General features: G+C 37.7%; 1 gene segment (V, D, J or C); it reads right to left on the reverse strand.

Annotated features, from left to right (window-relative positions):
• The window catches only part of LOC102264001, a 287,655-nt gene that overhangs the window by 200,170 nt on the left and 68,977 nt on the right, over positions 1 to 18,508 (reverse strand).

Raw genomic sequence — 18,508 nt, forward strand, 5'->3', positions numbered from 1 at the left:
AGGACACACACACACACACACACACACACACACACCACACAGGACGCCTGCTCCGAGCCTCTGCTGCCAGACTGTGGCCATCAGTAGGACATCCACTGAGGGCTCTCGGACTGTGAGAGGGGCAGACTGGGCTGAGGAAACCCCACCCCCCAGTGCACGAATTTCATGCACCGGGCCTCTAGTAATAATTATAACTGACTGTGAAATCACAGTTCAAGGTCACAGATTTCCTCTCTTGTTTATACACTGCATTTGTAGAGTGATGGATTGATATTGCTGGAACCTGTAGAAAATGAGAAAAAATGACTTATCTGTTGACATTGTTCACAAGAAAGTATCACAAATGCCAGGTTTTGACCCAGAAATGAAGAAAAACACAGTCCAGTTCTATTCTTTCCCAAACCTCCTTCTTTAGGCCCGGCTGCAGGGTTAGCAGGATCCCTACCGAGGGAGATGAAGGCTGTGATTGTGCACGAGAGCAGGTGGCCCTGGATGCATCCTTGTGGCTTTTCCCACTGGCAAAATGGCTCTCCTTCTGCTGCCACTGACAGGCCTTTGCAGTGTCACTGAAGCCTATGTGAACCGTCTTGTCATTGGGAGGCTGTTGATACCAGCACATCACGTAATAATTATAAATGACTGTGAAATCGCAGTTCAAGGTCACAGATTTCCTCTCATTTATACACTGCATTTGTAGATTGATGGATTGATATTTCCGGAACTTGTAGAAAATAAGAAAAAAAATGACTTATCTGTTGACATTGCTCACAAGAAAGTATCACAAATACCAGGTTTTGACCCAGCAATGAAGAAAAACAGTCCAGTTCTATTCTTTCCCAAACCTCCTTTTTTAGGCCCGGCTGCAGGGTTAGCAGGATCCCTACCAAGAGAGATGAAGGCTGCGATTGTGCATGAGAGCAGGTGGCCCTGGGTGCATCCTTGTGGCTTTTCCCACTCGCAAAATGGCTCTCCTGCTGCTGCCACTGACAGGCCTTTGCAGTGTCACTGAAGCTGGGAGGCCCTGTGACCTTGCTGCTGTAGAGCCAGAAGTGGTGTTTCTGCATAAGCAAACTTAGTCACCCCACCTGCTGTCTTGTGTTTGCCCTTCTATCTCTCTTTCTCCAGGCCTCTTCTTCAATAAAAATATAACATGTAATAGATTTTTATTATGAAAGAAAACTTGTCAAATGTAGACATAATAAAAAAGTATAGAGGAGGTAGTAAAATCCAACTATAATCTTATTACCCAGAGATAGATACTGATAACATTTTGTTATATTACTTTCAGTATTTTTTAATGCAAGTATGCATACTTTAAAGGAATTGGGATCATATTAAAAGTATTTTTCCTGTTGAACATTATGTGTATGAATAGGCCATCATGTCATTTAATTGTATGTGAAAATGTGATTTTTATAGATTCATATTACTTTGTTGTGTGAGTGTACCTTAATTTTTAAAACATCATTATTTGACATTATTTTGTTTCCTGTTTTTACTATTTTAAGTAATATTCAGGGGGCATTGTAAATAGAAGTCTTTGCATTTCTGATGATTTATTTGTATGTTAACTGGATTCTTTTAAAAGTTTTTATTATGGAATATTCAAACATCTACAAAAGAAGAAAGACTAGTGTAATGAAACAACATAGATCTACCATCTAGCTCTCATGGCCAATACTGTTAATCTATACCCTCACCACCCGCATATCTACATACCTCCCACAATCCCCATTACTGAAGCAAACTCCCCACATTATAATGTATCCTTTACTCCAGAGGTATGCAGATACATAATGTCCTGTTGTCTATTGGTCTCCCTTTCTCTCTCTCTCTGGATATGTGTGACTGGATATGCTGTTAGTGACTGGTGATAAGCAATGACTAGATCTATTGTTTGGTTGGAAGTTGGTCGGCAAAATAATGACATTTTAATTATATCATTTCTGCTTCATTCGTTAACTGAAATGTTTCTGTAAAGATAATATTTTCCTTGTCAATCATTCTGAGGTTAACTGTATGATTCTTTCCATTTATTTGTTTTTGGAATAATTAGTTGGTTCCCCTGTAAGGTTTTAGTTTGATCAAATAATTGAATCAATACCCCTTCCCTGGGTAACTGACCTTTAACCACTTCACAACCCACATTCCACTTGCTAAGACCACACTCCACTTGCTAAGACCACACTCCACTTGCTAAGACCACACTCCACTTGCTAAAACCATTATCTTTCCCCTCAGGACCCACCCAGAGAATTCTCTGTCCAGGAAAGCCCCCCTAGAGTCCTTTAAAATATCTGACTCTCTGTCCCTGGTATCCAGATGACCTAATAAATTAATAATCCTTTACCACTTTGGCCTCGTGCGCTCCTCCTTTGGCGACCCCAACATAGGTGCCTAATCATCCCTGCTTGCCTGAGATAATGGGGTTTTCCAGGACATGAGTCTTTCAGAGCTAACAACTGAATAATTCCAGGCAAATCCAAGCAAACCAGGTTAAATCGTCCCAAATAATTGAGGATTCTTTTATGAATCCATGGACTTAAGTATATTTGATGTGTTATAGTATCTTGGATTCAGTATCTTATTGATGTAGGAATTATTCCATCGTTGGTCCACAAAAATCATTCAGTCTAGCTCTTAGGCTTTTTCACATGGTCTCTGTAGTTTTTAATAGCTTCCTAGTTTTCTGGGATGACAAGATATTCTAGGCTCATTTCATACATTTCCTCCCCCAGAAATGGAATCGGCCATCTATGACTAATGATAGTTGTGTTTTTCTTTTTAGTGCTAATGATTGTATTATTTTACTGCACTTGCTAAGACATTCAGTGCAATGTAGAATAGAAAGGATAATATTAAAACTCTTTGTCTTTTTGAAGTTTTTAAGAGAATGCTTTTAATATCTCACTTTAAAAACAAGTTCAGAGATTCCTTTTGTCAAATTAAGGAAGTTCCTTTGACCAATTTACTTTTCTGCATTTAGTGACTTTTTTTATAGCTAATATATTTATGTGGTATGCTACACTGATATTAAACCTTCTTTATACTCTTGGAATAAATCCCAATTAATCGTGGTGTATTACTATTACTTTATAACATTCAATACTAGTTTGATAATATTTTTAGAAGTTATTGTTTTTCATAATTTTCATTTGTCATCTATCTTTGTTTATTTTTGTCATTGTGCTTCTGTTGGTCTCATAAAATGCATTGAGTAGCTTTCTCCTTTTTATTATTCTCAATACTCAGATATAGTTTGTATAACATGGAAAGTATTGGTCTTGGGTTTGATGTAACTTGTCTGTAAAACAATATTTATAGAGTTTTACATTTCTTTAATTTATATATGAATTTTGAATTTCTAATGTTTTGTCAGTTTTGCTAGATTGTAATTTTAAGAAAGATCTGGGCTATTTTTGTCCAAGTTTTCAACTTTATTTGTATGAACTTATTCCTTGCATTTTCTTGTAATTATTTAAATTTTTTACTGAGCTTGTAATTATAATTTTCTTTTTTACAGTATTTATTTTTTTATTTCCTTGACAGAGCTTATCAGATATTTGTTCACTTTCTAATTGTTTTCAGCGAACCATTTTTAAAATTTAAAAATTTCATTTACAGTTTACTTTCTTTCTTTAAAAAAAATATATTTTATTGATTTTTTACAGAGAGGAAAGGAGAGGGCTAGAGAGTTAGAAACATCGATGAGAGAGAAACATCGATCAGCTGCCTCCTGCACACACCCTACTAGGTACATGCCCACAACCAAGGTACATGCCCTTGACCGGAATCGAACCTGGGACCCTTGCATCCGCAGGTCGATGCTCTATTCACTGAGCCAAACCGGTTAGGGCCACAGTTTACTTTCAATATTATTTTGTATGTTTTCAGGTGTACAACATAGTAGTTAGACAATCATATATTTTACAAAGTATTCCCCCAATATTTCCAATACCTAATTAGTAAATATATAGTTAGTAAAATATTATTGACCATATTCCTTATGTTGTACTTTACATCCTGTGACTATTTTGTAATTACCAATTTGCAGTGTTTATGCCCTTTATATCTTCCTCCCACTCCATGAACTCTCCTCCCCTCTGGCAACCACCAGTCTGCTCTGTGTCTATGAGTCTATTTCAGTTTTGTTTGTTCATTTATTTTGTTCTTTAGATTCCACACATAAGTGAAATCATATGGCATTTGTCTTTCTCTGACTGACTTATTTCACTGAGCATAATCCTCTCTAGCTCCATCCATGCTGTCACATACGTTAAGATTTCATTCCTTTTTTATGGCTGAGTAATATTCCATTGCATATATGTACCAACAATGTAAACACTAGTATGTCTCTTCATTTTACTTTTTACCCAGTCCCAGAGATTTCCCCACTTTGCTTTCTCTTGCCCCCTTAATCCACCTGTCTATTAGTATTTTTTTTTTTGCATCTAAAATAACACTCTTTTGAAATGTCAGAGAAAACTTTTCCAGGCCCCTCAAGGCACAACCTCCACACCAGAGCCAAGACCACAGAACCACTCATTGTTATCTTGTTCCTTATGTACCATCTCTATGTGCTGTGAATGCTGATTATTAACTATCCTGTACCCACCAGTGTAAAAGTAGTATGTGTCTCTCCATTTTACTTTTTATCCAATCCCAGAGATTTCCCCACTTTGCTTTCTCCTGCCCCCATAATCTACCACCAGTGGATTTCATGTAAACTTCTTTACACCTCTTCATTTGATTTTAATGTATAAAATAAGCAGCAAAACTGCCATTCTTTGGAGCATTTTCTCAGTCTGTTGGGATCTTACTTCCCAGAAACTATTATCAGTTTGGATCAAATAAACTCATAAAAATTCTTTATAGGTTTGTACATTTCTTACATTGACACTTACTAGGCATAGTTGGCAGGATTCCAAAGAAGCACCCCCAGGACCACCCTGACAATCTGGACCTGGTGGTTGGTACCAGCAGGGGCTCATTGTGTCCCAATGACTCCCTCGCTTTGCATTAGGTGAGTTGTTTTTTTTTTTTTTTAAATTCCAGATCTTTTTGTCTTAAAGTAAAAGACCCTGACTTTATTTGATTTGTTCTTTAAAAAAAAATTAATGAGGTAGCCCTGAAGGATAGGACTTGAGATAACCCAGGCTCAGAATGAGGGTTGAGATAACTCAGGGACAGGAGGAAAAGATGGGTAGTTGGTTTTTAATTTTGGCTTTTCAATTGGAATTGCTTACTGAGAATCTGAACAAAACATTTTGCTAGATAAATGAGAGTTTGAACTCATTCAGCTCCAAAGATAAGGGGCATATACTCCCACCAGGTAGATTTTCAGATATTCTTAGGTGACTAAGAAAATTTGTGGAGGTGTCTGAGGGTACTGCTCAAGACAAACAGGGCTTCATAGGGAATTCCAACATAACTGTACTTAAGAAATTGACTTGTCTGGGGACACACAGATAAAGACTGGTTACCTAGTCCTCCTAGTCCTCACAGGTGTATTAGTCAGCGAGAGTAACCAAGACAGGTAAGAGGGCTGGAGGTGACAGCCCCTTGGAGCTCATCCCATAAGCAGCGCACTTCAACCCACGACACAATATCCCTAGGAATTAATACTCATGCAGAGGTACCGTTCATAGGGAACCTTTACTTGCAAGTACTTAACAGAAATGGGAAGACTTAACTGGAAGGGATACCAACTTAAGATGGCCAAAATGGATGTCTTCTGACACCTAAATTAATATTTTTGCACACACAATAGAGAAAAAAGCCAGCTCTAAAATTAAACTCAATGGATGGGAGGCTTATTTCAATTGGCAAATAGCAGCCTCTGAAATGGAGCAGAGAGAGACTTTCTTTTCTTCAGAAAGTTAATAATAACATTTTAGAGATATTTCTGAAATAAAGGTGGCTTCCAAAACTGCTTAATGCCAACACCCCAGTTTTCCCTCTTCTCCAACAGCCCTCTGTACCCTTTACTTTTTTGTCCGGACTGACTCTCCTTTCCTCCTCCCTCTCCTCTCTCTTTTCTACACCTCCACCACTGCAGCTCCCTACTGACCTAGGGGACACCCAGAATAAAAAACCAGACCACAATAGACTAGGAAGGAAAAGAAAAAAGAAATTCTGGCAGCTCCCTTTGGAGAAAAGCTGGTCTCAGGCAGAGAGGAACCACCTATTGTATTTGTTCCTTGGGCTAGAACAGAATTCAGGAATCTACCTAAAGATTTTCCTTGACCCTCTCTAGAGGGTTTTCAAAGGAATGTGACTTGACTATTAGAACATTTGATCTGGGCTATTCTGACCCATTTCAATTAATACACCTACTATTTTCTGAGAGCAAAGCACCAGAACAGTGAAATGAGGTTCACTGGGAAACTCTATAGAGGACTTAAAAAAAAAAGAAAAATAAAGAAAAATAAAGACAGACTGCAGAAAAATGCAGGGAAGCAGCCCACTGACTTTACCAAGCCATATCTGAGATTCCCCCCCGCCCCCCCGAAAATCGACTGGGACAAGGTCCAGCAAGTAAGAGAGCCTGATGAGCTAGACAGTGCTTGGTTTCTTTGAATAATAATAATAAAACAACTTTCAAACAATACTCGGGTCTGTCTCCAGACAGTTTTAAGGATCATCAAAATGATCCTTTACTAAATTTGGTATTTTTGAAAGAACTAGATGAAGGGCTTATAACTTTGATTAAACAACAAATGTTAAACTGCCTGACAACATGTAGTGATGAAGTGTCGATTCTGGTTGCTAAACTACCTAGATCTCTTCAAAAGAGAGAAAAAGACAAACTTCCAAAATCATGAACTTAACAGCCCCAGCACGTAAGCAGGCAGGCCAGACCTCCCCAGGTCCTTCGACAAGGGGAAAAATGAGTCTATTTTAACTGTAAAATGTTAGGTCACCTTAAGAAACATTGTAGAAAACTGAAATGGGATTTAGCAAAAGAAAAGACTGATGATTCTCAGAGGGAAGGAGAGGGAGGCAGGAAGAGGTTAACCAAAGAACTTATATGCATATATGCATAACCATGGACACAGAATAGTGCATGAAGACCTGGGCAGGGGGTGGAAGTTGGGTGGAGGGGGTCAATGGGAAAAAAGGGGATATCTGTAATACTTGCAGCAATATGGATAAATTTTTAAAAAAATTAAGCACACGTATTAAAGAGGAAAAAAAAAGAGAAAAAAACAGAAGTAAGCATAGGACTGCTCCAGTGACTATGAGAGGGCATTTCCCCTTCTCCTTTCTAATACTTTAGGAGAAATTAAAATGACTATTAAAAGGGAAACTACTGAGGCCCTTGTAGATACTGGGGCGACTTTATCTGTTCTTAATCTTACCCTATTAAGTTGCCCTCTCCCTAGAATTAAGCTTCTGTATACATGGTAAGGACATCTGATTAGACAGTCTTTTTTTAAAAAATATTTTTTATTGATTTCAGAGAGAAAGGGAGAGGAAGATAGAAACATCAATGATGAGAGAGAATCATTGATTGGCTGCCTCCTGCATACCTCCTGCTGGGGATCGATCCTGCAACCTGGGCATGTGCCCTTGAGTGGAATCAAACCCAAGAACCTTCAGTCCGCAGGCCAATGCTCTATCCATTGAGAAAAACCAGCTAGGGCAACAATGTCTGCTTTTTAATTAGAACCTGTTCCATCTGGGGAACATAATGGGCAACATATATTTTTATTAGTCAAGTCTGCTCCAATTTACTTGATAGGGAGAGACTTTCTTGAGATCAATGACACCCATATATCCTTTCCCCAGAAGGGTGAAATGTATTTAGGACTAAATGAATCAGATACTGAACATTTGGGAAAATAATAATTAAAAAAAATCTCCACAAGAGGAAACTAATCTCGAGACTGACTGAATGTTTGTTATAGGGCGTTCCATTGCAACTCTGGGTCTTTTCAGTACAGATATTAGCAAGATTAAATCAGCCACTCCTATTAAAATAACTATTGATAATACTTTGTCTCTACCTAATAGTTACCAATATCTTTTAAGTCCTGAGCACTAGATGAAATTAAGCCCATTATACAAGATTACTTAAAAGAGGGGGTTTATAATTCCATGTATGAGCCCCTGTAATTCTCCATCCTTCCAGTATAGAAACCGATTGGGGATCTGATAGCTATATATAAAATAGTTATTTCCAGACAGCCCATGATCCAAATTCACATACCCTATTACCAGCTATTCCTGTGTCCTGACAATATTTTTCAGTGCATTTTAAGCATTTTTTTGTATGAAAAAATAGTAAAAACCTCTTTGCCTTCATCTGGGAAGATCATAAGTTTACTTGGACACTAATACTCCAGGGACATATAAAGAATCCCACCTATGTCTCTCAGATACTAAAGACTGATTTGAATGATGTTGAATTACCCAGAAATTCCACTCTAATCCAATATGTGGATGATTTACTTTTATACTCTAGGAAATATTGGACTCCCAAGAGGACACAATTTACCTATTATAACAGCTAGCCTTAAAGGGACATAGAGTCTCAAAGGACAAGGTTTGATACTGTTTACTTTGGTAAGATACCTTGCTTATGTAATATCTAAAGATGGGCTACTAACCAACCTTGACTCAGAGGAATCCTTTTCTTCCCTCTTCTAAAAACAAACAAACAAACAAACAAACAGCTTAGTGGGTTCCCTAAAAACAAACAAATAAACAAACAAACAAACAAACAAACAAACAGCTTAGTGGGTTCCTGGGTCTGACTGGATGCTGTCACAGTTGAGTTCTGAGTTTTAATTAATGGCCCAGCCTCTATATGTCTTATTAAAATCAGATTGACCTGCTTTAATTCAATAGAACCCTAAAGAGAAATAAGCTGAAGAAGCTCTAGAATTACAATCTAAAACTCCTCCTCTGGGACACCTTAATTATAAATGTTCTTCCTTTTTATACATAAAAATAAAGGAAAAGCTTTAGAAGTTTCATAGAGCTATAGGATATAGTCAGGAGTTGGACTCAGTAGCCAAAGGGCTCCCTGCATGACAGCCATGTTATGCAAACACACAGAAGAAATAGTTATGAGATCTCCTTTATTTATATTCCTCGTTCTGTTAAATTTTCACTGAACACTCATCACACTCAACACTTCTGTCAGTCAACTGGCTTTTTATGGAATAATCTTGCTTTCTTTGTCTAATATTACTTTAACTTGATGTAATAATCTTAACCCAGAATAAAGACAACTGTGATTGTGTTTTGCATACTGACCACTTTCCTAGGAATGATTTAACTCCTTTTGACCATGCTGACTTAATTTGGTTTATAGATGGATCTTATCTGAAAGATTAACAGGGACATTACTGAGCTGGATATTCAATAACTTCCATGATGGATATAGTTGAAAGTTCTGGATTAAATAAGTTCTGCTCAACAAGCTGAATTAATTGCTCTAACTTGAGCTTGTCAGTTGGCCAAAGATGAAATAGCCAATATTTTCATTGATAGTTGCTATGCCTTTGGTATAGCTCATGATTTTAGAACATTGTGGAAACAGTGAGGCTTCTTAACTTCCTCAGGGAAGCCCATAAAGAATGGAAAATAGGCTACAGAATTATTAGATGTCATATAGGAACCAAAACAAGTGGAAATTACTAAAAATCCAGGACATTCCAAAGCTGACACCATGAAAGCAAAAGGAAATAATTTGGCAGCTGGACAGGCAGCATTAAACAGCCAAATTACCCAGATCTGTGAATGTTTCTTGCTTCCTATTAAATAAAAAAAAGACTCTCTGTTAGAGTTCCAATAGATAGCTACTGAAGAAGAAAAAGAGAAACTTTTGGCAACAAAAAGGGGAAACTTTGACTCAGGCAAATGGATATAGTTTGGACCCAATCAGAAACCAATCTTATCTATAGAGGTTCAATTACCTATACATCAACATGTACATGAGCTAACATATTGGGGCCCTGAAAAGATGATTTCATGGAGTAAACAATATTACTGGAAACCTTCTCCAACTGTAGCTCATAAAGTATACAACAGATGTTCTATCTGTCCAAAAATATAACCCATAATAACACTCCCTTGGTCCCAAAGACATTTCCCACTTTGTTTTGGTGCATTTGAGGTATGGTAATTGGATTTTATCCAAATGCTGCCAACTCTAAGATACAAATATGTGTTAATTATGATATGTACATTTTATCATTGGGTTGAGGCATTCCCTTGCAGGAGAACAACAGCCTTAATGGTAGGTAAGTTATTATTAAAACAAAATTTCCAGTTGAAGTATTCCCTCTGAGTACATAGTGACTGGGAGACTCATTTCATTGAGCAAATTACACAATCCATTTGTAATATTTGTCCTATTCTACAGCATATTCATTGTGCTCAGCACCCTAGTCCTCTGGATTGGTGGAATGTACAAATAATACAATTAAAACTCAACTAGGTAAATCTTCAAAAGTTTTTAATTTCCCTTGGCTGAAAGTTCTCTCTATAGTGCTCCTCAAACTGAGATCTGCTTCTTTTGGTAAACATAGCCCTTTTCTTCATTAAATTGTCACTGGCCACTCTATGCAACTGGATGAAGGAACATATGAACCAGCCTTATTAAATAGAGAATTCTGCATTAATATCAAGGACCTATTAGTCAGTTTAAAGAAATTGATAAATTAGTAACTGATTAATTTCACACTGGGCTTCTGGGTGATGAAGACTTCAAAGACCATGACTTACAATCAGATTTAGTCCATTGGAAAAGACGTCAATTAAATACTCAATCCAACTCTGTCAGAAGGTATCTTATCTGGTCTTACTAACTAATCCATGTGCAACTAACCTTAAAGGTGTTAACTCAAGGATTCACATTTCTCATAAAAAAGGTGCCTAACTATGAATGGACATCTGCCCTTGTCTCTGACAGTCACTTCCACCTACAGTGGATATAAAAAAACTCGAGAAAGAGAAGCCACTGACATCAGAAATAGACAGCTATTCCAAGGCATTGACAAGGCCTGTGTACTTACAAATTGTGCTGAACTTAAAAACCATTTGTTTGATTGTCTTTACCTGTCTACTAATAATATTAGTCATAATAATAGTTACACTTGTTCTTTGGGCTTTTATCAAACCCTGTTCCTAAAGAGCTCAACTGTTAATAATTGTTGAAAGTGTATATCTTCTGCATTTTCAAAAATACTCTTTTTATAATTGCTCTTTTAAAATCAAGAAGAAATGTTATTGCAGAAGGAAGGAAAAGGATGTGTGTGTTTGAGAAAAGTTAAAAGGAAGTAGTTTGCCCTAATAACTTGGTTATTTCTAAATGAGTAAAAAAAGAGACAAACTAAGAAAGACAAGGGAAGCTGGAGAAGGTTTGTGGAAAAGGAAACTTGAGGAAGGAATTTTATGTATAAATGCGAGGACATTATGGGAATGTGCTTACCCTCTACCCCAGTGATGGGGAACCTATGACACACGTGTCAGAAGTGACACGCGAACTCATTTTTTTGGTTGATTTTTCTTTGTTAAATGGCATTTAAATATATAAAATAAATATCAAAAATATAAATCTTTGTTTTACTATGGTTGCAAATATCAAAAAATTTCTATATGTGACATGGCACCAGAGTTAAGTTAGGGTTTTTCAAAATGCTGACACACCGAGCTCAAAAGGTTTGCCATCACTGTACCCAACAAAGAATACTATGGTAATTCAGATGGAAGCTGAAATGGCTATTAAAAAAATGGCCCTCGTTCTGGCTGGTGTGACTCAGTGCAACAAAGACTACTATGGTAATTCAGATGGAAGCTGAAGTGGCTATTAAAAAAATGGCCCTCGGCAAGGAAGTGATAGAGGAGTGTGTGGACGTGAGTGGGGTTAGAGTGTCGAACCACTCACCAAAGGGTCTCAGTCTCAATCTCGATCAAAGGCATATACTTGGGTTACAGGTTCAATCCCCATCCTGGTCTGTCGGGGTGCATGTGGGAGGCAATCATTTGCTGTTTCTCTCTCTCTTTCTCTCCCTCCTTCCTGTCTTCCCTTCCACTTTCTCTCAAAAAATAAATCAATGAAAAAAATACATCTTCAGGTGAGGGTTAACAACAAAAACAATAATAAATAAAAGTAAACAAAAGGCCCTCTATAATGGCTTCTGAGGCAGAGGAAATTTACTTATGAAACTCTTACTGTTCTCCTGGCCTCTGGACATTTTTTTTATGGCAATTGTGATTAATACCATTATGTTCTTACAGCCTTAGCCTCAATTAAATTTTAGAGTTACAGTTCCCAATTGTACAATTAATAATGAATGACCCTTGAGTGCTTCCAATGGGAGATAGATGGCCATATTAAAATAGTATTAATAATAATAACAACAACAACGACAGTAAATAGGAACCCATTTCATGGTCAGATGGTTGTGCCCTCAAACTATAATAGTTGTTATATTAGATGCAAAATACATAAAAGTGAGACAAAGCAAAAGTTGGATCGTGATAGTTTGCAGGTTAGAAGTAATCCAGTGTTTCTTTTTCTTAATGAAGACCCATAAGACCTACCTGCCTTTCCCTTTTGAGAAAAACTTGGTTTTGACTTCTACCCAAGGTTATGGCCTTGCCCATCCCCAGTGGCCTGCCATTTCAGTAAGACAAATGACTACACTAAGACTTCTTAGGAATGAACCTTCCTAGCACTGTGAACCATATTATCCAACCAAAAGTTTGGTCATTAATGCATCCTTCAGATTGATTTTTGACCAAAAAGGGAAAGTGTAAATGAAAAAGGGCCCTAAACCTGACAAGCTCAGGAGGAGGTCAATAGGATTGTCCTATATACTCAGAGACTGAAAGTAACCACATAGGATATATGAACATAAAAATTCCTAATTAAAAACAAGTCATGATGGGTAGTCACATCTTGCAAATTTCTTGACAAAGGTCAGTCTTTATATTAAGTGAGCCTGTCTATTGTATTTTTGCATCTAAAATAACAACATACTTTTGAAACATCAGAGTAGTCTTTTCCCTCAAGACACAACCTCCACACCAGAGCCCAAGACCACAGAACCACTCATTGTTATCTTGTTCCTTATGTACCATCTCTATGTGCTGTGAATGTTAATTATTAACTATCCTGTACCCGACAATGTAAAAATAGTATGTGTCTCTCTGTTTTACTTTTTATCCAATCCCAGAGATTTCCCCACTTTGCTTTCATCTGCCCCCTTAATCTACCTTCTTTACATATCTTCCTTTAATTTTAATGTATAAAATAAGCTGCAAAACTGCCATTTTCTGGAGCATTTTCTCAATCTGTTGAGATTTTTGCTTCATGGCAATTGTCATCAGTTTGGTTCAAATAAATTAATAAAAATTTTCTAAAGATTTGGACATTTCCTACATTGACACCCTGATATAACCTCACATATAAACCACAAAACTTCTGTGGACTTTACTTAGGTTGCTTTCTGAGAAATATTTCAGAAGATTTTGAGATCCTAGCTGCTGGAAGTGTCATTTTAGAAGAGACAAGGATGACATGAGTACCAATGGGTGCATGTAAAAGTTAGGGTGATTTCTTCAGAAAAGGGAACAACTTTTTTGGCTACATCATTCTTCAGAGAGGTGTTTGTTACGTAGGGTGAATCTATTATAAAAGGAATCTTATCCAAAGACATGATAATGGAATGGGAGGTTCTCAGAATGAAGAAGTGTCCAATCTAAGATTGGGTATAAAATAGAGGTTGGAAAAATTGGACTTGTAGGAGAAGGAAACAGTTGGTCACAGAGTTTCTTAAGGTTCAGAAGGGTTTTAAAGAAATTTTGTCCTTACTGACCTAAACATTATTCAGGCTTCTAATTTTCAGCCCTATCATTTTCTGTCCTTAAATTTAAACCTCTCATTAATCCCCAGGTAGTGTCGGCATGTCCTCATAGTTAGGTTAATGGAAGGATTGTCCCCTCGAGGCCAGACAGAGGAGCAGCCTTCTTAAAGTATTCTAGGCCAGTGGTTCTCAAGGCTGACTGCACATTAGACTAAATTGGGGAGCTATAAAGAACATTCTGATTCCTGAGCCCTAGACCAATGTGGGGACACATATCCAGTCTCACCACATTAAAGTTTACATTGAAGTAAAAAAATAAAAGAAATGATAGCAGCTACTCTGCAATAAATCAAAACATGAACAGAAGCAGAATTGCTAATAGCAAGAAGGTGAATTAAAGAAGATGTTGGGAGAGGGAAAAAGAATATACTTCTTTTTTTGTAGGTTTCCAAGTCTGGAAGGGAATCAATCTATAATAATAAGAGCGTAATATGCTAATTAGAGTGGACGTCCTTCTGGACATCCTTCCAGACAACCTTCCGGATGAAGCCGGGGCTGTGAGGGAAGCCTGGCTCCCGGGTGCCTGCTGGTGGCCATAGGGAAGCCCAGGTCCCAGATGCCAGAGGGAAGCCAGTGCCGGCAGCTGGGGGAAGAAAGGCCTCCTCTTGCACAAATTTTGTGCATTGGGCCTCTAGTTTTATATAATCTACCACTGAGAGTTGGAATTTGAATGTGGTAGATTTGAGGTGTATGTTTGTGATGTTCCCACAAAGGTGATCATTTTCATATATATGAGTAACTGTTGATTACCCAAGTTTGTCCTCCTAATTCTCAAACCTTTACTTTTCACTAAGCTTTCTTTTGGCTGTGGGTGGCTGGAGTATTACCAGTGGCCAACAACTCTGAGCTACCAACTAAAACTTCAAGGGCTTAGCCTCAGTGTCAAGACTAGCATTTTGAGAGTTACACTTCTACACCAACAATAATTAAAATGTTATTTTTTGTTCTTCACCGATACAGCTCCTAGGGCATTGGAAACTAAAGAGAAAATAATCAAATGGGACTACATCAAAATAAAAAGCTTCTGCACAGCAAAAGAAACCATCAACAAAACAAGAAAGCCCACTGCATGGGAGAAGAACATATTTGCCAATGTTATCACCGATAAGGGTTTAATCTCCAACATTTATAGGGAACTCATACAACTTAACAAAAGGAAGATAAACAATCCAATCAAAAAATGGGCAAAGGACCTAAATAGACACCTTTCAAAAGAGGACATTCAGAAAGCCAAGAGACATATGAAAACATGCTCAAAGTCACTAATCATCCGAGAGATGCAAATCAAAACAACAATGAGGTACCATCTCACACCTGTCAGAATGGCTATCATCAACAAATCAACAAACGACAAGTGCTGGAGAGGATGTGGAGAAAAAGGAACACTCGTGCACTGCTGGTGGGAATGCAGACTGGTGCAGCCACTATGGAAGACAGTATGGAGTTTCCTCAAAAAACAAAACATGGAACTCCCATTTGACCCTGTGATCCCACTTCTAGGAATATATCCCAAGAAACCAAAAACACCAATCAGAAAGGATATATGCACCCCTATGTTCATAGCAGCACAATTCACCATAGCTAAGATTTGGAAACAGCCTAAGTGCCCATCAGTAGATGAATGGATTAGAAAACTGTGGTACATCTACACGATGGAATACTATGCTGCTGTAAAAAAGAAGGAACTCTTACAATTTGCAACGGCATGGATGGAGCTGGAGAGCATTATGCTAAGTGAAATAAGCCAGTCAATGAAGGAAAAATACCACATGATCTCACTCATTCATGGATAATAAAGACCATTACAAACTTTTGAACAATAATAGATACAGAGGCAGAGCTGCCTCAAACTGATTGTCAAACTGCAGTGGGAAGGCCAGAGAGGATGTAATACTCTTTGTAATACTTTAAGCAATAAAACAAACAAAAAAATTTTATCTTTTGAAGTCATAGAATTACAAAAGCTTATAATTAAAGGGGCCCTTTGAGTCTACCCAGCCTAACTTTCTTATTTTAAAAAAATAGGCAAATAGCCAATAGGGCTTTTCAGTTTTGGTAAACAAACAAAAAGGATAGCTACCATACTTCAATATTTTCTTCTCTATCCCTATTTTATCTTTTGAAATCATAGAATTACGAAAACTTACAATTAAAGGGCCCTTTGAGTCTACCCAGGCTAACCTCCTTATTTAAAAAAAAATAGGAAAACAGCCAATAGAGCTTTTCAGTTTTGGCAAACAAACAAAAAGGGTAGCTACCATACTTCAATATTTTCTTCTCTATCCCTATCACTTGGACCTCTCATACTCTGAATGGATGGGGTGCAAAAACTCAAAAAATTCTCAGGCTGTATCACATGGGAATTCTTCCTATTTCTAGTCACATATATTTAGAGAGAATTTTCCTCCCACTGTCTACCTAAAAGAGGCAAGTCACTACTAGTGGTCCTACAGACTTTTTCTAAGTTGTTTCTGGAGGTTTCTATTTCTGAATTTAAAAACATGGTGCTTGTGGGTCAATTGGGAAAAGGCGGGGGAGGAGAAAAACAGTCCTTGAAACACCTCTCAGGGTTGTGGCCATGGGCCAGTCTTCAAGTTTATGAAGTGACTTGCTGAATGATCCTGGCTTCCTGAGTTAAAACCTGGCAAAGTTTTTCTAACTACAGCTCTATCTGCCTTATAATGAAGGGGAGATACTGCTCAGATTCTGGTATTAGGTTGCCTGATAGCATTATTCCTCAGTGTTTTTGTAGTCTTTATGACTTTCTGTATTTTCCAGTGTCAGTAAGATGAAAATAAAAAATGAAAAAATCGCCACCTGCAATTCCTTGCAATCTGGATTTCTCCAACATGATTGCTTACTTCATCAAGCCCACAGGGAGAGTCTCTAGAGCACGCCTTCTTGACAGAAACTGTGAGGTAATAAGTGTGTGTTGTGTTAAGTTATGTTTGGGATAATTTGTTATGTAGCAGTGGGAAACTAATACAGATTTTGGCATCTGAAAATGAGAAGCTTCTGTAACAAATAGATAAAAGAGACAATTTTGAGAAGCATGACAGAAAAGCCTAAATTATCTTGAACAGACTGTTGTAGAAATCTGGACTTCAAGGACACTTTACTGATGATAAAGGCTCAGAAGGAAGTAAGAAACATGTTACTGGGAACTGGGGGAGGGGAAATTCTTTTAGGTAGTGGTAGAAAACTTTGAGAAATTGTCTTCTATAGAAAACTTTGGGAAATTGGCTGAATTGGTTGTAGAACTAAGGAGATTTCTAAACAAAGTATGAAGGGGCTACTGGGTTTCTTCTTATTGCTTATAGTGCAATGAAGAGGAGAGCGATAAATTGAGGAAAGAATTATCCAACAAAAGGAACCAACACTGGATGAATTTAAAAATTCTCACTTTCTTCAGATGGAAAAAGATGTTAAAATTAAGACACTGCAGCACAGAGGAAAAGCTGAGGTTTTCTTTGTTTGTTTTTGTTTTTTAACCCCACAGAGATGTATTGGGAGACCAACTATCTCTGGGGAGGGCCACTAGCTTCTAAATAAACAAAGCAGCATCCTTTCTGTGTTTCTATAATGCCCCTCCATATCTCCTTTCTGACACATTGTATTATAATTTTATTTTTTGTGCCTGGTATGTCAAAATAGTTGTGAGTTTCTTAAGGCAGAAACTGTCTTCTTCAAATTATATCACTGGCACTAACTATAGTGTTTGCCGCATGGTAGATGTTCAATAATGTGTTTGAATGAATGGTTAAAAGTTTCCTTTAGCTCAATGTATCCTTTATCCTCAAAGGTAACTCCAGTCCATGGGGATTCCCATTACAGAAGCAACTAGTAGATTCCTAGCAGTGCTTCTGTGCCAGTGATCTCAGAGGTGGCTATGATAATTTTGCTGAGCAAATGTTGATGAAAGCAACAGCTGCTAAGAAATGGTATTTCCTAGGAGCCATGACTGCAGTCTGGCCACAACCTGTGCATCCTGTGGTTCTTTCTGGTTCTGCAACAGGCCTCCACATCGGATCCACATCGCAGCTCAGTTGAACTCTAAGATCAACCTTTATTGGGCTTCTGATGATAGAGCTATTTTAGTTTGGATATGGTATCACACAGATTTCCAAAGAATCTCCCAGAAGTTTGAGAAGTTGCATAAGAACAACAAGGTTGCTGAATTTCATATCATGTCACACTACATTAGTTGCTGTCTCCAGAATGTACTTCTATAAACATTCCTGGAATCTTACTAAAACTTCCAGGAAAAGTTAAAGAAAATGCCCTGGATTTTTCAAATTTACAATCGCAATGTCAATAGGGGCTTTGCCAAAATGTGGTAATTCTAGATAGAGAATATCTCCCTTGTGTCAGAGGTCTAACTCCAGGAACATAATAAATTTCTGTCTGCTGAGCTGAATAGAAATCTAGAACCTGGTTGGTCATGAGAGGTTCAGCTGTTAACTTGACATCCTCTCATATGTATCCTGATGGCTGGCCAGTTAGCGCAGCTCTCTAGTGTCACAATACAGTGGGGCCTTGATTTACAAGTGTCCCGACTAACGAGTTTTTTTGAGATACGAGCCGTCTCTTGGCCGATTTTTTGCTTTGAGTTGCGAGCTAAAATT

Source organism: Myotis brandtii, unplaced genomic scaffold (assembly GCF_000412655.1).
Source record: "Myotis brandtii unplaced genomic scaffold, ASM41265v1 scaffold70, whole genome shotgun sequence".
Lineage (NCBI taxonomy): Eukaryota > Metazoa > Chordata > Mammalia > Chiroptera > Vespertilionidae > Myotis > Myotis brandtii.